Consider the following 26310-nt stretch of genomic DNA (forward strand, 5'->3'; position numbering starts at 1 on the left):
TAGTTTGTTAACTTGAAATTGTACTTGTTTCTTGAGGGATGCCTGTATTACTATGAACTTCTCTCTTAAAATTGCTTTTGCTACATCCCATAGATTTTGGAAAGCTGTGTTTCTATTTTCTTTTGTCTTGAGGTATTTTATGAATTCTTCTTTGATATCATCATTGACCCATCATTTTTATAATAGCTTGTTGTTTAGTGTTGAGAGGGTGACAGGCAGGAAGGCTAGGGGCCCCCAAACGGAGGAAATAGGCTGCAAGTGTCAGACAGTTTTTCTCTCTCCCTTCAGCAGCAGGAGGAAATACACTGTAAGTATCAGATTTTTTTCCCTTCTCTATACAAAATTAAAAGGAGATTTCTTTTAAAATTCTGTGTTCCATGACAACACCTGATTCCACCTGAACTTAACTTTTCTCAACCCTTGAGCTTTTCTTATGGAAATATTTTTCTTAAGCTGTTTTAATGAACTATGTATTTAGCTTAGCCTCTTTCTTCAAGTCTGTTCCACCTAAGACTCAGAACTGACTGGACAAACCAGTGTATTTTAACCAACAAACCAGTATGTTTTACTCATGCAAATGTTCTCCTAAGCTATGTTAATGAGACTAGGTATTTGCTTGGAAACCTGTCTTTCTTCAAGATTCATATCAATTATTTTATGGCCCAGGATGACTAACCTTGTGCCAATGTTATCTCAGAATGCATGTTGTGGGAGAGGGGCCTGGTGCCACTCTCTGAGTTTTGGGACATTTCCTTTTTCTAATTAGCAGCCTGCTGGTAAGTATATAACTTCCTGCTAAAGACTAGCAGGGGGGCACTCTTTCTGCCCCCTTCTGATGTCTGTGTCAGACGTGCTCTCTCTCTCTTTTATACTTTAATAAAACTTTATTACACAAAAGCTCTGAGTGATCAAGCCTCCTCACTGGCCTCGGATTAAAATCCTCTCCTCCAGAGGACAAAAATCCCAGCGTCTTTCATGGCTCAGCAGCAACCTTTCAGTATTTGCATACCTGTTCTTTTCCCATTTTTATTTATGTCATTTGGTTTCTAGTTTCATACCATTTTGGTCAGTCAAAGTCCTTGATATAGTTTCTATCCTCTTGAATTTATTGAGACTTGTTCTGTGGCCTAGCATGTAATCTATCTTGAAGAGTATTTTATGGGCACTTGAAAAGAACATATATTCTTCTGTTTTTGGATATAATGTCCTATAGGTACTTATGGAGTTCCACTGGGCTATTGTTTCATTTAATACCACTGTTTAAGAAAATTTAAAAGAAAACCTTTTGAATTTCTGTCTAGATGATCTGTCCATTAATATAAGATTTTTTTTGTCCATACCCAGAAAAATAAACATAAAGGAACACAAGCATACTGCTAAGGAAAATCAAACCACAAGGGAAGAGACAAAAAGAAGGAGGAATAAGCAGAGAAAAACTCAAAAAATAATTAGAAAACAAGTAATAAAATGTCAATAAGAGCACATCTATCAATAATTATTTTTTTTGCTTGTAACTATCTTTTATTTATTTATTTTAATTTTATTTTATTTTTAAACTTTACATAATTGTATTAGTTTTGCCAAATATCAAAATGATTACTTTAAATGTTAATGAATGATCCAATCAAAAGACACAGATTGGATGATTGGATTTTAAAAATCCAATTCTTTCTACTTAATCACTTCAAGGTATCACTTCAGATCCAAAGACACACACAGACTAAAAGTGAGGGAATGGAAAAAGATATTTCATGCAAATAGAAATGATAAGAAAGGGGGGATAACAACATATTTCTTTTAAACAAATTCTAGAACAAAAGATGATGAAAGTCATATAATAATAATGGATACAAGAGACAATCAATACAAGGGAAGGAAATAAAATCTGTTCACATGTATGCACCAAATATTAGACACAGCAAAACATATAAAACAAATACTAACAGACATAAAGGGAGAAATGGCAATAATACAATAATAGTAGGAGACTTTAAAACCACAGTTATATTAAAGAACAAATCATCTGTTCATTATATCTAGTATAGGTTTTTTTATTTTTATTACCAAGGGGTTAATATATGATAAGTTATTTGTTTTTCCTTTGTTTCTAAATAATAATCTTGCTAGGTAGAGTATCTTAGATTATAGACTTACCATTCCAGCACTTTGAATATATCATGCCACCTCTCTTCTGGTCTATAAAGCTTTCTTAAATTAGCTGATAGCTGAACAGAAATTTCCCTTGTTATATGACTCTTTTTTTTTTTTTTCTCTTGTTCTTTTTAGAAATCTCTTTTTATCTTTAACTTTTGCAGTTTTATTTATGGTATTTCTTGATGTGTTTTTTAGGATTTAACCTTGTTTGGAACCTCTATGCTTTCTGAACCTTGATATCTGTCTTTCTTCAGGTTCATGTAGTTTTTAGCCATAATTCTCTCAAACACATTTTTGATTCCTTCTATCTCTTTTCTCTGGGACCCCATTTTGTGTTTAATGCTATCACAGAGATCTCTTAAACTGTTTTCATTTTTAATTTGTTTTTCTTTTTGCTACTATGGTTGGGTGATTTAAATGTATATTTTTGATAAGAAAAATATTTTATGGAATGAAATAGCTATATTTGAAAGATATTCATAATAAGTATAAATGAATTATTAAAAAATGTAAAAAGTAATGTATTTTGTATTTATTTAAGCAATCAAGTTTAATGAGTGATCACATTTAATTGATATACCTAAAATATTATTCATGTTTCATAAAAAACATACATAATAGCATTAAGGAACTTGTGTCTTAAATACACTTTTATTTTAAAAAGTGAAAATACTCCTTATTTTTAACTCCATGAAATCTACAATTTACTGTTCTTGGAAAGAAAGAAAAGATGCACATAGTTCCTCTGCATATGCTTGATCAACTTTCCTAATACATGGGAAAACACCAGGTACCTGCCCACATTAGGAATAGTGCTTTGTGAGTGCCTCTGCCTGGAATTCTCCGTTCCTTAAAATACATGGATATTTATCCCTTATCTCTTTATGTTGACTTTTGAATGTAACTTTCTCTTTTCCTGATCACCTTAAAGATAAATTTCACATCTACTATCAGGGTTGCTTTTTATTTTTTATCTACACTGCTTACTTTCCTTATTTTGCTTCATAGTAGCAACCATACCAAATATAATACATACTGTTTTTATTTGTTCATGGTCTATCTGCCCCCTATAGTATGTGATCCTTTTAGATTACAGATTTTATTGACTGCTTTGGTTACTGGTATATCCCTAAAGATCAGGATAGCTGCATGTTAAATGATAAATGCCCAATGCATGCATATTTGTGGGAAATTATGTTTTATTTCTAATACTCAAATTTACTGATTAAAAAAAGTAAGTGAAGAATTCCCATTAGCTATAGGCTTAAAAATTCTGTCTTGAGATAAGAAATGTTAACTAGCTTATTCATATTTCATAAATACTGAATTATTTTTAGTCTAGTAAAATATATTATTGGAACATATAAATTAGAAAAATCAAATCTTAATAACTTTATATACCAAGAAATCTGTCTTTGTTAATTGAGGGATGCCTTGGAAACCAATACTGTTTTCCAATATAATTAACATCTTTCCTAAAACAAATAATATCTTACAAAAGCACTTTCTATTTAAAATCCTCTGTGTGATAAAATGTCATTAAGAGGAATGGTTAAAGGCATAAACTCTGAAGCAGAAAGCCTCAGGTTAAAGCCCAGCTCTTCCATTTATTTGCTATACAGCCTTGAAATAGACCCCTAATCTCTCTGTCTAGTTCCCACACCTGCAAAATAAGAATAAAATGAATAATTTAACTATTACTACCTTATATGATTGCTATGCAAATTTAATTAATAAATGCAGGTAAAAGCCTATAGAACAAAGTCTAGCAAATAGTATATAAATACATGCACAGAATACTATTTTTTAGGAAATTGTTTTTTTAAAAAATCTGTCTCCCTATATCTTCCCTCCCTTCAAATTTAACCATTTGCTTCCCAGACAGAATGTGATTTTTGGAGTCATGTATCAAAGGGCATATGAAGATAGAAGTGAGAAAAAGTAAATGAGTGGATTCAAAAGAGATTGCATGAAGCTGGACAATCAATTTAATCTCAGTTCAATGCATGAAAATGATACATTTTTTAAAAAGAATACATCATAAAATCACAGGCTATGAATTTGAACCCTTGTTTTTCTTCTTGTGTCTCTTTGGGAAATTGATTTTCCTGTGCTCAACAATAAAATGTATACAATTATACTTGCATTAAATAGCTTGAGTAAATTGCTGCAAGGATAAAATATATTGCTACTAGTGAAAAGCAGTTTATGGTGATGGTAACCCACATGCCTTTCTCTCCAGGGCTTGCTATTGGATTTCAAGTTCAAAGAGGTTCATGATTTATAGATCTGCCCACTTCACCAGGAATAACTGTTTATCTATTGTAAGGTTGTTCAGTTCAGTTCAGTCACTCAGTCCTGTCTGACTCTTTGCAACACCATGAACTGCAACACGCCAGGCCTCCTTGTCCATCACCAACTCTTGGAGTTTACTCAAACTCATGTCCACTGAGTTGGTGATGCCATCCAACCATCTCACTCTCTGTTGTCCCTTTCTCCTCCTGCCTTCAATCTTTTCAGCATCAGGATATTTTCAAATGAACCAGTTCTTCGCATCAGGTTGCCAAAGTCTTGGAGTTTCAGCTTCAGCATCAATCCTTCCAATGAATATTCAGGACTGATTTCCTTTAGGATGGAATAGTTGGATCTCCTTGCAGTCCAAGGGACTCTTAAGAGTCTTCAACCCCACAGTTCAAAAGCATCAATTCTTCAACACTCAGCTTTCTTTATAGTCCAAATCTCACATCCATACATGACTGCTAGAAAAACCATAGCCTTGACTAGATGGACCTTTGTTGGCAAAGTAATGCCTCTGCTTTTTAATATGCTGTCTAGGTTGGTCATAACTTTTCTTCCAAGGAGTAAGCATCTTTTAATTTCATGGCTGCAGTCACCATCTGCAGTGATTTTGGAGCCCCAAAACATAAAGTCTGTCACTCTTTCCTCTGTTGGAATATACATAATTCACTGACAATTCTATGTGGTTTATAAGAGACATATCTAAGATGGAAGGACACAGGCTAGAAGAAGGTTAAGAATCAAAAAAGTTATAACATGTAAATTCTAAATTAAGCAAAAATAAAAACTGCTTGTAGCTATATTACTATCCAATAAAATAGACTTTAAGGATAAAACAAAGTGAAGCTGACTAAAATTATGGTCATTTTATAATGACCATAATTATTTCAGAAGGAAAATATAGCAATTTTAATTTAGCTTACACTTGAGAATGTAGCTGCAAATATTCTGTTTAAGTGCTGGTTCTGTCATTTTGAGCTTGAGAAATAAACTCTATTTCAAATAAAAAGAAAATGTAGGAAAGCTACTGATTAGCTCATAAGGCTGGCAGGAAGTTTACAAAACTAGATACACAGAAAGAAAGACAGCAATGCTAAGTTTCAACTACTGCATCATGATTATAATGCAAGGGACAGTCAGGTTACAATGTCACATGGACACAGCTGGAGCAGCCGACACCAACACTATGGCTAGATATAGCTGCTAACACCACTGGATTTCCTGGGCAATTCTGGAGGATCTACATGGGTGAGTTAATCCTAGACCTTTCTCATCACTTGAAAAAAAGAGCCCAAGAATCCTAATCATCAAATCTTTTCAGGCTATAAATTGATAAATACATACAAATGTATATAAAATTTTTCTAAATGCATAGTCATTTAGAAAATTAAAAAAAATACCTACAAGTAAAAATTTGCTTTTGCAAATAACAGAACAAACATGGCCTCTACAACTACAGCACAAGGCTAAAATATTCAACTTTTCATGGAAATTGCTACCCTGATGGATTTCAACTTCTATTTTTCATGCCTTACTTGAATGGATTCCTGACTTATTCATTCAACAGTAGGGAAGGTGGCAAAAATATCCTTAAATAATTCAAAGTGCAAAATCCAATCTCCAAAACAATTAATAGATTGTCTCAACTTTCTTCCAGTTTTATCGAGCCACTATTGATATAGAGTTCTGTGATCCTTTGGCCTAAAATAGTCACCATAGCAGAGCTTGCAATTTGACAGGACAAAAGACAAGCTGACAGCCATTCCTCAAACAATCATAGACTGCCCTTCCAGTGCTAAGCTGAATTTGACATTTTAATTTAAAAGGTATTTTAACATAGATACACACACACACACACACACACACTCATGCACACACACACACACATTCTGCTATTACAAAATCAGTGTTATCTTACCTGAACCAAAAAGAAAAAATCTCCTGATATCCAAAAGGCAGATTTTTTTGTAAGAAATATATTATGGTTCTATATACATGAATCTTGATAGATTTAAAATAATATAACTAGTTTACTATTGTAATGTATCTTATCAGTACAGAAAATAATAATAACTAGTTAGAATCAAGAAGGAATTACTATAAGTACAGAATTCAAATTCCTGTTTCTATAATTATTTACCAACTTAAGTGAAAGGATGTATAAGTGTGCATATGCATGATTGTTATAACACATTAATGAACAGGAATCATAAATACATCAAAAAGCATTGTATTAGTTTTATTTTTAAGAAGGAAAACCTTCATTTGTTAATTAGGATTATTTAGAGAAATATAAATAGCATTATATTTGGTTTTACAGAATAACTAGCACATAAACTCTGAACAAAATATATTTAATAAGTAAAAGAAAATACAGTGTCACTATATGACCTATTCAATCAAATAAGGCAGTGACATAATCTAAAAGCATCAGATTGACTAAAATAGCAATTTTCAGTATAACCTGCACCATCTTGCCCATGAAATCAGCTGTTTGGCATCCAGAGTCAGCCAACAGCTGGTCTTGTCCCAGTTGGTTGAATCATGAATGTGGAACTGACTAAGGAATCCAAGCATCTCAGTTTTGGTATGGGGGCCTTGTGGGGAGATTTGAGGGAGGCGTATTACCAATCCCTCATGGATGTCAAGGAATTATTGTACTTCTTTTCAGTATACTGTCTTACCATATTACATTTTGTTAGGAAAATAAAGAGAAAATTCCATTAATTCCAGATTAGTTACATTTTTAGAAACTATGCTAAAATTGGAGTCATTGAAGGAGAAAGACAACCAAAGCCATTAACTGTAATTTTTACTACATCTTTGCTATATGAGAACAGTTTAAAAAATAAAAAGATGCCTCTGTGAAAACAGGAAACAAAAATTTATAAAATAGATTGGGGAAGGTTACTAGAGTTTGGTATGACTTGGTTCTAACCATTGTTGAAAAAATTGTTGAAATTTTTGGCCAGCATGGAGAAACTGAGGTTGCCTTAATCATAGAACTGGATGCAGCATAATTAAGACTGGGGCTGTAATTAAGCCCATGATGAATAATTGAATGTTTGTTGAATGAGTGAATAGCCACTGGCTGACCAATTTGGATTTAGCAAGAGTTCAGGGAAGAAAAGTTGAGAGCTAAGACATTGGTAGTCTCACTGGAAATTTTTCAGTCTATCAGCACCTTTTACCAAATGCAATTCTATTATTTTCTTTCCTTCCATGTTATTAATTTCAGTAAAGTTTCAGGAATACAAAAGCAACATTCAAGTATCAGTTGCATTTCTATACATTAAGCATAAACTCTCAGGAAAAAAAGAAATGAAGAAAACAATCATTTTTATAACAACTTCAAAAAGAATAAAATACTTGAGGATGAATTTAACCAAGGAAGTTAAAGACTTGTACATTGAAAACTATAAGACATTAAGGGAAGAAATTGAAGAAGACACACCTGAATGGAAAAACAGTGTGTGTTCACAGATTGCTACTGCTGTTTGTCTAAGTCATGTCTGAATCTTTTTGACTCTGTAGGCCACCAGGCTCCTCTGTCCATGGGATTTCTCAAGCAAGAATACTGGAGTGGGTTGCCATTTCCTTCTCCAGATGGTCTTCCAGACGCAGGAATCGTTTCTGCATCTCCTGCATTGGCAGGAAGTTTCTTTACCGCTGATCCAACAGGAACGGTCTGTAGTGATTTCAGTTCAGTTCAGTGCAGTCGCTCAGTCATGTCCGACTCTTTGCGACCCCATGAATCACAGCACGCCAGGAGTCCCTGTCCATCACCAACTCCCAGAGTGCACTCAAACTCATGTCCCTCGAGTCGGTGATACCGTCCAGCCATCTCATCCTCTGTCGTCCCCTTCTCCTGCCTCCAATCTCTCCCAGCATCAGAGTCTTTTCCAATGAGTCAGCTCTTCGCATGAGGTGGCTAAAGTACTGGAGTTTCAGTTTTAGCATCATTACTTCCAAAGAAATCCCAGTACTGATCTCCTTTAGAATGGACTGGTTGGATCTCCTTGCAGTCCAAGGGACTCTCAAGAGTCTTTTCCAACACTACAGTTCAAAAGCATCAATTCTTCGGCACTCCGCTTTCTTCACAGTCCAACTCTCACATCCATACATGACCACTGGAAAAACCATAGCCTTGACTAGGCGGACCTTTGCTGGCAAAGTAATATTCTGCTTTATAATATACTATCTAGGTTGGTTATAACTTTCCTTCCAAGGAGTAAGCGTCTTTTAATTTTATGGCTGGAATCACCATCTCCTGTGATTTTGGAGCCCCAAAAAATAAAGTCTAACACAGTTTCCACTATTTTCCCATCTATTTCCCATGAAGTTATGGGACCAGATTTACAGATTTAATAAAATCCATGGCAAAATTTCAATCGCATTTTTTGCAAATGCTGGAAAAATAATCCTCAAGAATCAAATGGAATCACAAAGATTCAAAATAGCTAAAGCAATCTTGTGAAAGAAGAAAGAAAAAGTTAGAGGCATCATACTTTTAATTTTCTATTTGTATTACAAAGCTATAGGAATCAAAACAGTATGATACTGGCATGTAAAGAAACACATAGACCAATAGAACAGAATGAAGGACCCTCAAATAAATCCACACATGTTTAATCAAATGATCTTTAACAAAAGTGCCAAGAATATAAAGTGGGCAAAAAAAAACTTCTTCAATGAATACTGTTGAGATAACTGCATATTCATATACAAAAGAATGAAATTGGACCCTTATCTTACACCATATAAAGAAATCAACTTAAATTAAAACCTTAAACATAGGACTTTAATTGTAAAACTCCTAAAATAAAAAAATAAAAATAATTTCCACCTCGGTCTTTACAATGCATTTTTTATATGACACAAAAGCATAGGCAACTAAGAAATGAACAAAGTAATCAATAAAATTTCCTATGGAATGGGAGAAAATATTTGTAAACCATATGTCTGATAAAGGATTAATATCCAAAATATATAGGAAAATTCTATCACTCAATAACAAAAACTAAGCACATTAAAAATGTGAAACTGGAGAAATTAGAACCACAGGCTAGTGGCTGTCAGTCCTGCATCTCCTCCTACATCCATATCACTGCTGCTGCCAGGGGCGGAGGTCTCCTCCTCCGGGATGAGGCTCCCAACTTTGGGGCGAGTACTACCATCAGCTGCATCTGTTTCCATGACTATCTGGGGGACTCACAGGGAATTCTCTTCTCCCATCCTCGGGACTTTACCCCAGTGTGTACCACATAACTCTGCAGAGCAGCAAATCTGGCACCAGAATTTGCCAAGAGAAAAGTTAAGATGATTGCTCTTTCCATAGACAGCGTGGAAGACTATCTTGCATGGAGCAGGGATATCAATGCTTACAATGGTGAAGAGCCACAAAAAAGTTACCTTTTCCCATCACTGATGATAAGAATGGGGACCTAGCCATCCAGTTGGGCATGTTGGACCCACCAGAGAATGACGAAAAGGGCATGCCTGTGACCGCTCATGGGGTGTTTACTTTTGGTCCTGATAATAAACCGAAACCATCCATCCTCTACTCAGTTACCACTGGCAGGAACTTCGATGAGATTCTCTTTCCAGCTGAGAGCAGAGAAGAAGGAAGTCACCCCGGTTGAATGGAAGAATGGTGACAGCATGATGGTCCTTCCAACCATTCCTGAAGAGGAAGCAAAAAAACTTTTCCCTAAAGGATTCTTTTCACCAAAGAGCTCCCATATGACAAGAAATACCTCTACTACACCCCCAGCTATAGGCTCGCCATGGAGTTGGTGCTGGAGCTGCCCAATTAGCACTGTGAGCCAGAGGATGGTGGGTGCCCATCATGTTTCCCCACAGCAATCCATTAAAAACATCCTGGTGTGATCACAGCCAAGGTCTTTAGGTTGCTATACTACTGGCTTATTAAATGAAAGCAGTTCTAAAAATCCCTTGGGGTCCTTTGTGCCTTCAGCAGCTTTCTCCTCTGTTCATATATCTTCACACTCTCTGCTGACTCTCTTTGAAATTTGAGACTCATTTTGAATCTCTGCAGGATTTATGACTAAGAGGTGGCATCAGTTTATGCTTGAAAAAGCCTGCTTTGCTCCATTACAGTGTCAGCTGAAGTGCTCGTTTCACTTTTTAAAACCTGAATGGAAAAAACAGGGCAGGGGGGCGGTCTTAAGATGGCAGAGGAATAGGATGGGGAGACCACTTTCCCCCCCACAAATTCATCAAAAGAACATTTGAACGCTGAGTAAATTCCACAAAACAACTTCTGAATGCTGGCAGAGGACATCAGGCACCCAGAAAAGCAGCCCATTGTCTTTGAAAGGAGATAGGAAAAAATATAAAAGAGAAAAAGAGAGACAAAAGAGTTAAGGACAGAGATCTGTCCCAGGAAGGGAGTCTTAAAAAAGAGAGGTTTCCAAACACCAGGAAACACTTTCACTGGTGAGTCTGTGGCAAGCCTTGGAATCTCAGAGGGCAACATAACCAGGAGGAAAAATAAATAAATAATTAAAACCCACAGATTATGTGCCCAACAGTAACTCCCAGCAGAGAAGCAGTGCAGATGCCCTCATCCACCACTAGCAAATGGGGCTGGGCAGGGAGGCAGGGGCTGAATTGCTTAGAGTAAGGACCAGGCCTGAATGCCCCAAGGGCAATCTGAGGGAACTAACTTGAGATACCAAACCAGACTGTGGGATAGCTACCCTGCGAAAAGTCCTAACCTAAGACACTGCCAGGCTCGCTCATAGAACAAATGACTGAGCAGAGCTAGCTGGCTGTGGACCAGCCCATTTCCCAGAGACAGGCAGGTGGGGGCAGCCAGAGCCGGAAGGGGGCAACCACGGCCCCAGAGAGGCATCATCTACCAAACTGCAAGCAGGCTTCATTGCTAACCAAGACTTCTTGGGATTCTGGATGGTCAACATCCACCTGAAAAGGTGTGCTGGTTGTAGACCCAGAAAACCAAGTGGCAGGGACAGGGGAGGTGATAAGTCGCAGCAACCGTGCTCACCAAACACCAGTCACCTGAGCTTCTAGGACCTGGGAAGGGCACAAACACAAGCCCAACAGAGTCTGTGCCTTTGTGGAGTACCCGAGAACTTGAATCGGAGTGGCTTAGAGCTGGGAAGTGCATACAACCCAGGGCCAGCCTCAGACAGTTCCCAGCCCAGATTACTGTACCCAGCAAGGATCTCATTCAAATATGAAGGAGAAATCAAAAGTTTTACGACAAGCAAAAGCTGAGAGAATTCAGCACCACCAAACCAGCTCTCCAACAAATGCTAAAGGATCTTCTCTAGACAGGAAACACATAAAGGGTGTATAAACTTGAACCAAAAACAATAAAGTAAATGGCAACAGGATCATACTTATCAATAATCACCTTAAATGTAAATGGGTTGAGTGCCCCAACCAAAAGACAAAGACTGGCTGAATGGATACAAAAACAAGACCCCTACATATGTTGTCTACAAGAGACCCACCTCAAAATAAGGGACAAATACAGACTGAAAGTGAAGGGCTGGAAAAAGATATTCCACACAAATAGAGACCAAAAAAAAGCAGGAGTACCAATACTCATATCAGATAAAATAGACTTTAAAACAAAGGCTGTGAAAAGAGACAAAGAAAGACACTACATAATGATCAAAGGATCAATCCAAGAAGAATATATAACAATTATAAATGTATATGCACCCATCATAGGAGCACCTCAATATGTAAGACAAATGCTAACAAGTATGAAAGGGGAAATTAACAATAACACAATAATAGTGGGAGACTTTAATACCCCACTCACACCTATGGATAGATCAACTAAACAGAAAATTAACAAGGAAACGCAAACTTTAAATGATACAAAAGACCAGGTAGACCTAATTGATATTTATAGGATATTTCACCCCAAAACAATGAATTTCACCTTTTTCTCAAGCACACACGGAACCTTCTTCAGGATAGATCACTTCCTGGGCCATAAATCTAGCCTTGGTAAATTCAAAAAAATTGAAATCATTCCAAGCATCTTTTTTGACCACAACGCAGTAAGATTAGATTTCAATTACAGGAGAAAAACTATTAAAAATTCCAACAGGTGGAGGCTGAACAACACACTGCTGAATAACCAGCAAATCACAGAGAAAATAAAAAAATAAATCAGAATATGCATAGAAACGAATGAAAAGGAAAACACAACAACACAAAACCTGTGGGACACTGTAAAAGCAGTGCTAAGGGGAAGGTTCATAGCAATACAGGCATACGTCAAGAAACAAGTCAAATAAATAACCTAATTCTACACCTAAAGCAATTAGAAAAGGAAGAAATAACCCCAGGGTTAGTAGAAGGAAAGAAATCTTAAAAATTAGGGCAGAAATAAATGCAAACAAAAGAGACCATAGCAAAAATCAACAAAGCCAAAAGCTGGTTCTTTGAAAGGATAAATAAAATGGACAAACCATTAGCCAGACTCATCAAGAAACAAAGGGAGAAAAATCAAATCAATAAAATTAGAAATGAAAATGGAGAGATCACAACAGACAACACAGAAGTACAAAGGATCATAAGAGACTACTATCAGCAATTATATGCCAATTAAATGGACAACATGAAAGAAATGGACAAATTTTTAGAAAAGTGCAACTTTCCAAAACTGGACCAGGAAGAAATAGAAAATCTTAACAGACCCATCACAAGCATGGAAATTGAAACTGTAATCAGAAATCTTCCAGCAAACAAAAGCCCAGGTCCAGATGGCTTCACAGCTCAATTCTACCAAGAATTTAGAGAAGAGCTAACACCTATCCTACTAAAACTCTTCCAGAAAATTGCAGAGGATGGTAAACTTCCAAACTCATTCTATGAGGCCTCCATCACCGTAATACCAAAACCTGACAAAGATCCCACAAAAAAAGAAAACTACAGGCCAATATCACTGATGAACATAGATGCAAAAACCCTTAACAAAATTCTACCAATCAGAATCCAACAACACATTAAAAAGATTATATACCATGACCAAGTGGGCTTTATCCCAGGGATGCAAGGATTCTTCAATAGCTGCAGATTAATCAATGTAATACACCACATTAACAAATTGAAAAATAAAAGCCATATGATTATCTCAATAGAGGCAGAGAAATTCTTTGGCAAAATTCAACATCAGTTTATGATAAAAACCCCCTAGGAAGCAGAAATAGAAGGACCATACCTCAACATAATAAAAGCTATGTATGACAAACCCACAGCAAACATTATCCTCAATGGTGAAAAATCAAAAGCATTTCCCCTAAAGTCAGGAACAAGACAAGGGTGCCCACTCTCACTACTACTATTCAACATAGTTTTGGAAGTTTTGGCCATAGTAATCAGAGCAGAAAAAGAAATAAAAGGAATCCAAATTGGGAAAGAAGTAAAACTCTCACTGTTTGCAGATGACATGATCCTCTACATAGAAAACCCTAAAGACTCCACCAGAAAATTGCTAGAGCTAATCAATGAATATAGTAAAGTTGCAGGATATAAAATCAACACACAGAAATCCCTTGCATTCCTATACACTAATAATGAGAAAATAGAAAGAAAAATTAAGGAAACAATTCCATTCACCATTGCAATGAAAAGTTTAAAATACTTAGGAATATATCTATCTAAAGAAACAAAAGACCTATATATAGAAAACTATAAAACACTGATGAAAGAAATCAAAGAGGACACTAATAGATGGAGAAATATACCATGTTCATGGATGGGAAGAATCAATATAGTGAAAATGAGTATACTACCCAAAGCAATCTATAGATTCAATGCAATCCCTATCAAGCTACCAATGGTATTCTTCACAGAGCTAGAACAAATAATTTCACAGTTTGTATGGAAATACAAAAAACCTCGAATAGCCAAAGCAATCTTGATAAAGAAGAATGGAACTGGAGGAATCAACCTGCCTGACTTCAGGCTCTACTACAAAGCCACAGTCATCAAGACAGTATGGTACTGGCACAAAGACAAAAATATAGATCAAGGGAACAAAATAAAAAGCCCAGAGATAAATCCATGCACCTATGGACACCTTATCTTTGACAAAGGAGGCAAGAATATACAATGGAGAAAAGACAATCTTTTTAACAAGTGGTGCTGGGAAAACTGGTCAACCACTTTCAAAAGAGTGAAACTAGAGCACTTTCTAACACCATACATAAAAATAAACTCAAAATGGATTAAAGATCTAAACGTAAGAACAGAAACTATAAAACTCCTAGAGGAGAACATAGGCAAAACACTCTCTGACCTAAATCACAGCACGATCCTCTATGACCCACCTCCCAGAATATTAGAAATCAAAGCAAAAATAAACAAATGGGACCTAATTAACTTAAAAGCTTCTGCACTACAAAGGAAACTATAAGCAAGGTGAAAAGACAGCCTTCAGAATGGGAGAAAATAATACCAAATGAAGCAACTGAAAAATAATTAATCTCAAAAATATACAAGGAACCCCTGCAGCTCAATTCCAGAAAAATAAAAAACCCAATCAAAAAATGGGCCAAAGAACTAAACAGACATTTCTCCAAAGAAGACACACAGATGGCTAACAAACATATGAAAAGATGCTCAACATCACTCATTATCAGAGAAATGCAAATCAAAACCACAATGAGGTACCATCTCATGCCAGTCAGAATGGCTGTGATCCAAAAGTCCACAAGCAATAAATTCTGGAGAGGGTGTGGAGAAAAGGGAACCCTCTTACATGGTTGATGGGAATGCAAACTAGTACAGCCACTATGGAGAACAGTGTGGAGATTCCTTAAAAAACTGGAAATAGAACTGCCATATAACCCAGCAATCCCACTACTGGGCATAAACACTGAGGAAACCGGAATTGAAAGAGACATGTGTACCCCAATGTTTATTGCACCACTGTTTTTAATAGCCAGAACATGGAAGCAACCTAGATGTCCATCAGCAGACGAATGAATAAGAAAGCTGTGGTACATGTACACAATAGAGTATTACTCAGCCATTAAAAATAATACATTTGAGTCAGTTCTAATGAGGTGGATGAAACTGGAGCCTATTATACAGAGTGAAGTAAGCCAGAAAGAAAAACACCAATATAGTGTACTAACCATATATATTCAATTTAGAAAGATGGTAATGATTAACCCTGTATGTGAGAAAGTAAAAGAGACACAGATGTATAGAACAGTCTTTTGGACTCTGTGAGAGAGGGCAAGGATGGGATGATTTGGGAGAATGAAACATGAAATATACATTGAAACATGTATATTATCATATGTGAAACGAATCGCCAGTCCAGGTTTGATGCATGATACAGGATGCTCGGGGCTGGTGCACTGGGATGACTCAGAGGGATGGTATGGGGAGGGAGGTGAAGGGGGTTCAGGATGGGGAACACATGTACACCTGTGGTGGATTCATGTCGATGTATGGCAAAACAAATACAATATTGTAAAGTAATTAGCCTCCAATTAAAATAAATAAATTTATACAAAAAATAATAATAATTAAAAAAACCCTGAATGAACATTTGGGCCAACCCAATAGAATGACTATCAGGGGTTTGTTTTTGGGTGTGTGTGTGTGTGTGTTTAAGCTATTCTAATCAAATCCTCTGTTACCATTTTTGGGAAGGAATACAACTTGGGGTTCAACTTTCTCTGTACATATCTTCATGTGTAACCTAAGAACTTAAGAGTAATCCAGAAGTTCTTCAGTATTCCATGTTTTGATCACAACTGGGGGGAAAATTTTTTTTTTTCAATTCAGTACTTTTCTAGTAGATAAACAGAAGATGAGCCTTGGGAGAGAACCTTTAAATGTTTTGCTATTGAGAAAATTTTTCAGTAAATTTCTACTGAAAGCAAGAAGCTACAGAGAAGGTTCCACTGGCCTGCCAGGGAGGAGTAGCAGAAGGCATGAGCAACATGACCATGCCAAGTGCCTTTCCAACAATTTCTGGATGTCAGTCTGCTCTGTGATAACGTGCATATGGAAGGGCCCACCATGGGAAGAGGGGAGAGGAGGATGGAAAATGTTTTATTATAGCTGTGTTCTTGCAGTGGGAGAGGGAGATATTTTTCTGAATTTTGCTTCTTAGGGATCAGCAAATAAATCCTTTGTCAAAAACATGGGGAAAAAAATGAGCAACTGAATAGACATTTCCTCAAAGAAGACATGTGCTCTTTGGTGAACATGTGCCCACCATTACTAATCACCAAAGAAATACAAACCAAAACAACTGAGATATCACCTCAGGCATCTTAGAATGGCTATTACTAAAAGGTCAAAAAGATAAAAAATGTTGGTGAGAAAGTGGAGCATAGGAAACTCTGGTATGCAGTTGGCAAGATATAAATTGGTACAGCCATTCTGGAACACAGTATGGAAGGTTCTTAAAAAACAAAAATAGCAGTACTGTGTGATCCAGCAATCTCCTTTCTGGGTATATAACCAAATGAATTGTCATCAGGATCTCAAAAGATACACTCTTGTGTTCACTGCACCATTAGTTATCACAATAGTCAAAATATAGAAATAAACTAAATGTCTATCAATGGATGAATGAATGAATAAAGAAAATTTAATGTACATGTACAAGGGAGTATCACTAAAACTTAAAAAAAAAGAAGGAAATCATGCAATTTACAACAGTATACTAAGTGAAAAATAAACCAGACACAAAGACAAATACTGCATCATCTCATTTCTGTGTGGAATCTAAGGTGGTAATATACAGAAGCAGAGAGTAGAATATTTGTTTCCAGGGGGCTCACAAAGACAGAAATGAGGTAATGGTCAGAGGGTACAAACTTTCAGTTATGCAGGATAAATAAATTCTCAAGATCTGCTATACAGCTTGGTGCTTATAGCTAAATGCTGTTTTGTATATTTAAAATTTGTTGAGGCAATTGTGTCTTGCCACACATAAAAAATATTAATAAAAGAAACTTTGTGAGGTTCTGAATATGTTTATGACCTTGATTGAATTGAAGGGTAGCAGAATATGCTGTCTGAATTTTGACTGTAGGTATTTAGAACATGCCAAGCCCAAATATGCTGCTTTGGTATATTGATTATTTTGATCTTTATGTATTTGAAAAACACCTAATTCAGGGAAAAGCTTTCTCTGAACTCTCTGTATCTGCCTAAAGACAGATCCTTTAAAATAACTCAGCTGTCATAAATCTCCTTTCTGGGAGTTTCATCAACCAGGGAAGATTGACTCATTACAGGAAGGAGACTAGCCGTGGATACCACAGCCAGACAAACTTTGTCACAAACCATCATACTTCCCATCTATTATTCTGAATATCCATTCATCTTTCCAAAAAAATTATTTTACTCTCTTCTAAGATGCCTCATCTTTTGTCCCCTTTCCCTATGAAAATAGTATATAATCCTGAATTCTAAGTCACCACTTTGAATTACTCATTTTCCCCTGGATATCTCCCAAAATGCATATGGCATACATGTTAATAAAGTACTGTTTGCTTTTCCCTTGTTAATCTCTTTTATTATAGAGATATCTGATAAGAATTCAGAGGGTAGAAGGAAAATTATTTTTCATCCTCTGTAGTGGTGATGGTTTCATAGTAGTTAATATGTGTGCATGCATAGTGGCTAACTCGTGTCTGACTCTTTGCGGCTGCATAGACCATAACCCACCAGGCTCCTCTGTCCATGGGATTTCCCCAATAAGAATACTGGAGTGGGTAGCCATTCTCTTCTACAGAGGATCTTCCCAACCCAGTGATCAAACCCATGTCTCCTGCATTGGAAGGCAGATTCTTTACCACTGAGCCACCTGGGAAGCCCTCATAGATATACACAAACTCAGCAATGTCTATACATTGAATTTGTATAGCTTTTTTCATATCAATCATACTTCAGTATTTTTTAAAGTTCAGATCAGTATAATTGGTTTTAAGAGCTTTCACATGTATATGACCTTAAACGTATTCCCCAGTTAGAGAAAAATTATTACCTTTTGGTTGAGAGGTAAGTTTTAAATTTGTTTTATGAATAAAATAAAAAACAGAGAGCTACACATACTCATGCTCCATTTCTGAAAACAGGCCTATCTGAATGATGCAAAGTTATAATTTCTTTGCTCTCTGAGGACAACAGTTTGAAGGCCAAGATCAAACCTTAATCATCAATATAATCCCCCCTCAAGAGTGCTCATTCATAATTTATGGCATAGCATTTTCCCTCAAGTAATTGTTCTGTAAATATTTGCAAATGAATTATTAAAATTTAAAGTCAAGAAGAAGAAGAAAATGATGAGTGATACCTTGGGTAGAATGTCAAAATAGGTAAATAGCAAAACTTAAATAAAAGACAGCCACTCACAGATTTGCCCAGGTTGTCCATAGAAGTGAGAACAGATGAATACATTTTTTTATTCTTTTTTTCAATGAAAAGGAGCTCAAGAATAGGTCTTCTTTTTATGGTAGCATGTAAACTCACAAACTCACATACTCCTCTGCATGTTAAATTGTACACTTATTGTTTCTCATGTGACAGAATCATTCCACATGTATTAATTTGATCCTTGTAATTAATTTCTATAGGAGAGAGAGCCTACCCCTTATATAATCACATCCTACTAAACAATCCATTTCTTCAAAGAAGTTTGTTTTTCATTCCAAATCAAATTGCTCCCTCCCTTCATTTGATATCATTTCTCAGTACTTTCCTAGTCAAGTCACAAAATCACTGGGGCTTCCCTGGTGGCTCAGACAGTAAAGAATCTGCCTACAATGCAGGAGACCCAGGTTCAATCCTTGGGCCAGGAAGATCCCCTGGAGAATGGAATGGCAAAGCCTCACCCCAGTATTCTTACCTGGATAATTCCATGGATAGAGGAGCCTGGTGAGGGTCACAAAGTATTGGACATGAATGGGTGATTAACATTTCATTTGACATTACCATATATTACAGAGAATTTAATTATAGCAATTTTAACATTTTGTTTAACTTAGTTTTTTAAAATATAAATTTATTTATTTTATTTGGAGGTTGATTACTTTACAATATTGTATTGGTTTTGCCATACATCAACATGAATCCGCCACGGGTATACACATGTTCCCCATCCTGAACCCCCCTCCCACTTCCCTCCCCATACCATTCCTTTAACTTAGTTTTCAACTACATATTTTTTAACTATTTATTCCTTGGATACAAAGATGAGCCTTTAAAGCATTTATATTAACATTATAGTTCATTGCATGTTGAATGAATGATGAGATTTTGTTGAATAAATGAATGGGGAAATTCTTTTTTCTATTTTAAGTTTAGGGTAAAAATTTTAGCCTATAGTTAGAAGAACAGATGTGAAAATCAAAAAATAAGGTGGCTTAGGTAGAATGTTCTAGTTTCATAAACTAAATTGAGAAATATATCAGATCAGATCAGATCAGTTGCTCCATCGTGTCCGACTCTTTGCGACCCCATGAATCGCAGCACGCCAGGCCTCCCTGTCCATCACCAACTCCTGGAGTTCACTCAGACTCATGTCCATCGAGTCAGTGATGCCATCCAGCCATCTCATCCTCTGTCGTCCCCTTCTCCTCCTGCCCCCAATCCCTCCCAGCATCAGAGTCTTTTCCAATGAGTCAACTCTTCCCATGAGGTGGCCAAAGTACTGGAGTTTCCGCTTTAGCATCATTCCTTCCAAAGCAGTCTCAGGGCTGATCTCCTTCAGAATGGACTGGTTGGATCTCCTTGCAGTCCAAGCGACTCTCAAGAGTCTTCTCCAACACCACAGTTCAAAAGTATCAATTCTTCGGTGCTCAGCCTTCACAGTCCAACTCTCACATCCATACATGACCACAGGAAAAACCATAGCCTTGACTAGACGAACCTTTTTTGGCAAAGTAATGTCTTTGCTTTTGAATAGGCTATCTATGTTGGTCATAACTTTCCTTCCAAGGAGTAAGCATCTTTTAATTTCATGGCTTCAGTCACCATCTGCGGTGATTTTGGAGCCCAGAAAAATGAAGTCTGACACTGTTTCCACTGTTTCCCCATCTACTTCCCATAGACAATGATTAATTTAGACAACTGTAACAAAGAATATGTGTTATCACTCCTAGTGTGTGTTACACAACATGCTTCCTCTATTAATAGTTCTTTACAGACCCCATGAAATCTTAGCCTTCAGTAGAATTCAAGAAATATTTTGCTTTATACCGGTAGGTGAAAAGAGATTTGGATAGAAGAAAGCATTTGAGGAAAAAGGAGAAAAAAGACGGTAGTGTGTCTCTTTTCTTTATTTTACATGGATCATATTTGAGCATCTTGGATTGAGGAAGGAGGGCCCCAAACTTTTAGAGTTATAGAAATACTCTGAGTCTCTGAAAGTGTTAATCACCCAGTCATGTCCAATTCTGTGACCCCATGAATTGTAGCTCACCAGGCTCCCCTGTCCATGGAATTCTCCAGGCAAGAGAATGGAGTGAGTAGCCAGTCTCTTCTCCAGGTGATCTTCCCAACCCGTGGTTCAAACCTGGGTCTCCTACATTGCAGGCATATTCTTTACCACCTGAGCCACCAGGGAAGTAGTATTTAAATAATGCCATGTGTCATCAGGTGGGCAAGAAGCCCTTTTCCTCCATTGAAAACTTTGCATCATTCTGACCCTCCAAGGAAGAAAGGTCCTCAAAAAATTGGGAGACAGCTCCCCTGCTGGCATTTTCAGGATAGCAAGCTGCTATGTGGCAAAGCTTTCCATAAGCCAGGGAAGCAGGTGTGGGCAAGTGGAAGCTGAAGTAAGAGAGTCATACCAGAGTAACACAACAAGAAGACTGCAGCTTATAAATTCACAAGTGGGTATATGTGAAGAATTTGTCTTATAGGACACTGAAAGGGAGAGCTTGCCCACACCATCATATAGGTCAGGGCCATCAAACCAAGAGTCATTTGAGTGGACAAGAGATGGAATTGCCAAGCAATTTTGAGCATTCAACTGAAATTGGAAACCGTAAATCTACCCCATCTGACAAAGTTATGTAGTTTTTTGGTTTTTTTTTCCAGCAAAGCTCAGGAGTGGAGAAAAGTTTTTGATTAGAGAGATCCAGTTTGGGAGTGTGTTTATATGAAAGCAGCAAAGCAGGAGAAGGGAACTGAAGAGAAGCATGACCTGAATGTCCAATAGTAATGATGCATTTTGTTTGGAAAATGAAATCAAGAAGCAAATTATAATCTAAAAATATATGAAGAGATTTAAACACTGAAATGGATGAAAAAATATATTTAGTGGAGACAAGTTTGCTATCAGATAGAGGGATTTGAAATTAATGATATAGAATATAGTTCAGTTCAGGGAAATAATAAATCCTGACTGTGGCCTCAGGTGTTTACTGAAGAAATATAAAGTGAAAGTTATTGCTATAGAAGAGATTAAGAAACTGTGAAAACAATTGAAGTTATCCAGGATAAGGCAAGAATGGGAATAAAATAAAACAAAGTGAGTCAGATGTATATTCTTTCCAGAAGGCAGAAATTTGTCCACATTTTTTAAAAATGTATTGATGAAGAAAAATTAACCCTGTTTCAAATAATTCAAAAATACCATTCATTAAACCATTCCCATTCAATGAAACATTTTTTTATTAACAGAATGGTACTATTGGGTATATGTGCTTCCCAGGTGGTGCCATGGTAAAGAACCTGCCTGTCAATGCAGGAGACGTTAGAGATGTGTGTTCTATCCCTGGGTCAGGAAGATCTTCTGGATAAAGGAATGGTAACCCACTCCAATAGTCACCCCCCCCAATATTCTTGCCTAGAGAATCCCTTGGACAGAAGAGCCTGGTGGGCTATAGTCCATAGGGTCACATAGAGTTTGAAATGACTGAAGCAACTTAGCATGTACACACACACACACACACACACACTATTGGGTACATAGTAGACCACCTTCAGGGCAACACAGATATCTGGGATCCTTTCTAGTCCTTTAACTATTGACAGGATTTTGCTGCATCTGACTGGCAGATGGGGAAAGAAAAAGAGTGAAGAGGTTAGGTTGAGATGGAGGTGGTATATTTCACGTCCGTCTACTTCTCTGGCTGGAATTCAGTTGGTTCTATGTAATTTCAAGAGAGTTGGGAAACTTAACATGGTTGTATACTGGAAAGAAAACAATCTTATGTGTCTCCTTTACTGTCAGTACTTCATTTTTGGTTGTCAAATATGTGGGGTTTTTTTCCTCACACCAAGGAATTCTGAGACCACTGTTCTTGCCCTACAGCTCAGTTCAGATCTGATACTATCTGCATGGAGTTAGCATTGCCTGCAGGTTAAGGATTCAATCAACCTCATCACTCCATTTCAGAACTCATTTTCTAGACCAGGTTGTTACATTTGTTTCTGAGCGGCAGGTTGTCAATTGGAGGACCCTCTCCTTAGGTTCCATTTCTTTGCTAGAAGGTCTTGCAAAACCCAGTATTTACTAGAAAGAGTTCACTTACTAAGTAACTGGCTTAGAATAAAGTGTTAAATGCAAGACCAGCCAGGAGGAAGAGTAGCGTAGAGTAAGGTATGTGGAAATGGGCTCTGAGTGCCCATACCCTCTCCCAGTACCTTCATATGGAGCTTCTATCCATCCTGTTGAGTTTTTATGAATACTTCAATAGCTGCAATTGATTAAATCATTGCTTATCAGTGACTGAACTCAATATCAAGCTCCTCTGCTCTTCCCAAAGATGAAGGTAGCAGTGGTACTGAAACTTTCAACCCTCTAATCATGTGGTTGGTTTCGCTTGCAACTAGCCCTTATCCTTAGGGACATTCCAAAAGTCATTTCATTAACAAACTCAGATATGGTTAATGGAACTTGTTATGTATAATGAAAGATGATTATTATAATTATCAACAGTTATTCAAGTTTATAAAATAAAGTCAACTCAAGTTTTTATTTTTAATAACTATAAACCAGGCACAATTATTATTATTAAGAAGTTTAATTTTATTTTTTGGTGATTATTTTTATTTTAATTAAAGTAGATTTACAATGTATTAATTTCTGCTTATAGCAAAGTGATTCAGTTATACATGTATATACATTCTTTTACATTATGATCTGTCACAGGATACTGAATATGATTCTCTGAGCTATACAGTAGGACCTTGTTGCCTATCTATCCCATATATTTAATAGCTTATATGTGATAATTCCAACCTTCCACTCCATCCCTCTGCCTCCCTATAACCCTTGACAGCCACAGTTCTGTTCTTTATGTCCATGAGCCTGTTTCTGTTTTGTAGACAGGTTCATTTGTGTAGGTTTACTGGGGCTTCCCTGGTGTCTCAGTCAGTAAAGAGTCCACCTGCAATGCAAGAGACGTGGGTCCGGAAGAACCCCTGGAGTAGGAAATGGCAACCCCCTCCAGTATTCTTGCCTGAGAAATCCAATGGACAGAGGAGTCTGGCAGGCTACAGTTCACAGGGTCACAAAAGAGTTGGACAAGTCTTATCAATGAAACAGCAAACCTGTATTCTGTCACCTTCCTATAATCACTTATTTTTTTAATTAAATTTATTTATTTTAATTGGAGGTTAATTACTTTACAATATTGTATTGGTTTTGCCATACATCACACGAATCCACCACGGGTGTACATGTGTTATTAATTCCTGTATTTTTTTTTTTTTTTTTTGGTTGCTGTTGTTGATTCTGTGGAATTTTATACATAGATAACCATGACCCCTGAGAACAAAGACAATTTTATTTCTTCCTTCCTGATGTATATACCTTTTATTTCCTTTTATTATATTATGTTTCTATTGTGAGAAGGATTTTTTTTTTTCAGTTTTTCTTCATGGCTTATCAGGTTAAATTGCATTCAGATTACTTGTTTTAGAGTTAAACACAAATCTTTAGCAACTTAAAAAAATCTTTAATTGACTAAGTTATCTGGATTAGCTGAGTCAGAGGCTCATGTGTCATGTCTGGTTATGGCATTGTGGGATTGCTGTAGAGACCGTTCCTGCTGTGGATTCCACTCACAAGTGGAAGTGGTTTGGCTTACCTGGTAAATGGATCAGTGTAGTGCACTCAGATAGGGCCTATTTTTGTCTTCCAAATCTAAACATTTTCACCAAAACTTTGCAGCAGCTTATTTTGTCTCATCATGCTTTAGACTCCTGGAACTCCCAAAACTTCACTGAGGTAACAGGCCTCTGAATGTTTTGCCTGTATCTCCTACATGCTAGTCATAAGAAACCATTTAAAATGCTTGCAAAACTTTACCCATCAGGTCCAATTATCTTAATGTCATCAGTGTTATAGGCAAGGCTGATGTTGTGAAGTGCTAGTGTGATGTTTTGTGGAACATCATGATAGTTAAGATCTTTGTAGCTCTTCGTGTGACATAAAGCAGGACTGACCATGGAGATGGGCTACTATTTGCCAAGTAGAAGTAAATGAATTCTACTAGGGCTTCATATAAAGAGAAACTACTTACCAGTTCCATATTGAATACCAGTTGTGAGAGTCTTTGTTGAATTGCTTTCTAGAACTGCAGCTGTAACTGAGTCACCATGTGAATAAGTTGCATAGCTCATAGATACTTTTCAAAACCAGCCTTCTTTCTAGACAGGCCAAAAACACATTAAATGGGGATGTGATAGTCATGACCAGCCCTGAATCTTTAAAGTCTCTGATAGCATGAATCTCTGTAATACCCTGAGGAATGAATTATTGTACTAATAGAGTGATAGAATCAAGACAAAGCTCCATTTAATCCCTTGACACCACCACCTTTATGGTAGAAAGTGAAGAAGAATTAAAGTGCTTCTTGATGAAAGTGAAAGAGGAGACTGAAAAAGCTGGCTTAAAACTCAATATTCAGAAAACTAAGATCATGGCATCCGATCCCATCACTTCATGGCAAATAGATCGGGAAATAATGGAAACAATGAGAGACTTTATTTTTTTGTGCTTCAAAATCACTGCAGATGGTGACTGCAGCCATGACATTAAAAGATGTTTGCTCCTTGGAAGAAAAGTTATGACCAACCTAGACAGCATATTAAAAAGCAGAGACATTACTTTGCCAACAAAGGTCCATCTAGTCAAGGCTATGGTTTTTCCAGTGGTCATGTATGGATGTGAGAGTTGGACTATAAAGCAAGCTGAGTGCAAAAGAACTGATGCTTTTGAATTGTGATATTGGAGAAGACTCTTGAGAGTCCCTTGGACAGGAATGAGATCCAACCAGTCCATCCTAAAGGAAATTCAGTCCTGAATATTCATTGGAAGGACAGATGTTGAAGCTGAAACTCCAATACTTTGGCCACCTGATGTGAAGAATGGGCTCGTATGAAAAGACCCTGATGCTGGGAAAGATTGAAGGAGGGAGGAGAAGGGGACGACAGAGGATGAGATGGTTGGATGGCATCTCTGACTCGATGGACATGAGTTTGAGTAAACTCTGGGAGTTGGTGATGGACAGGGAGGCCTGGTGTGCTGCAGTCCATTGGGTCGCAAAGAATTGGACACAACTGAGCAACTGAACTGAACTGAATCCCTTGACCGTTAAACTCCTATATGACTGGTTGACTATTGTGGCATTTTGATTTTGTAGAATTAGTTTCATGTCAGGGCTAATGTCAAGTAATCAATAAATTTTTTGATTATTTTACTCTTCTTTGCTAAGACACCCAGGTGAATGATTTCAAGTTCCTTTAGAAAAGGCTACGAAAAATTTACAGTGTAACTTTTCACCTGGGTAGCAGAACATTTTCTCAAGCAAAAAGGGGGCTCGTTTCTTATTCAAAAAGCTCTGAGTTTGTGAACTGTTT

At 36.9% G+C, this 26310-nt stretch overlaps 1 pseudogene; it reads left to right on the forward strand.

Moving 5' to 3' along the window:
- The first annotated feature begins 5696 nt into the window (after nucleotides 1–5696).
- On the forward strand, nucleotides 5697–10268 carry LOC129657400 (peroxiredoxin-6-like; annotated as a pseudogene).
- The last annotated feature ends 16042 nt before the right edge of the window (nucleotides 10269–26310 follow it).

This window comes from Bubalus kerabau, chromosome 7 (genome assembly GCF_029407905.1).
Source record: "Bubalus kerabau isolate K-KA32 ecotype Philippines breed swamp buffalo chromosome 7, PCC_UOA_SB_1v2, whole genome shotgun sequence".
Lineage (NCBI taxonomy): Eukaryota > Metazoa > Chordata > Mammalia > Artiodactyla > Bovidae > Bubalus > Bubalus kerabau.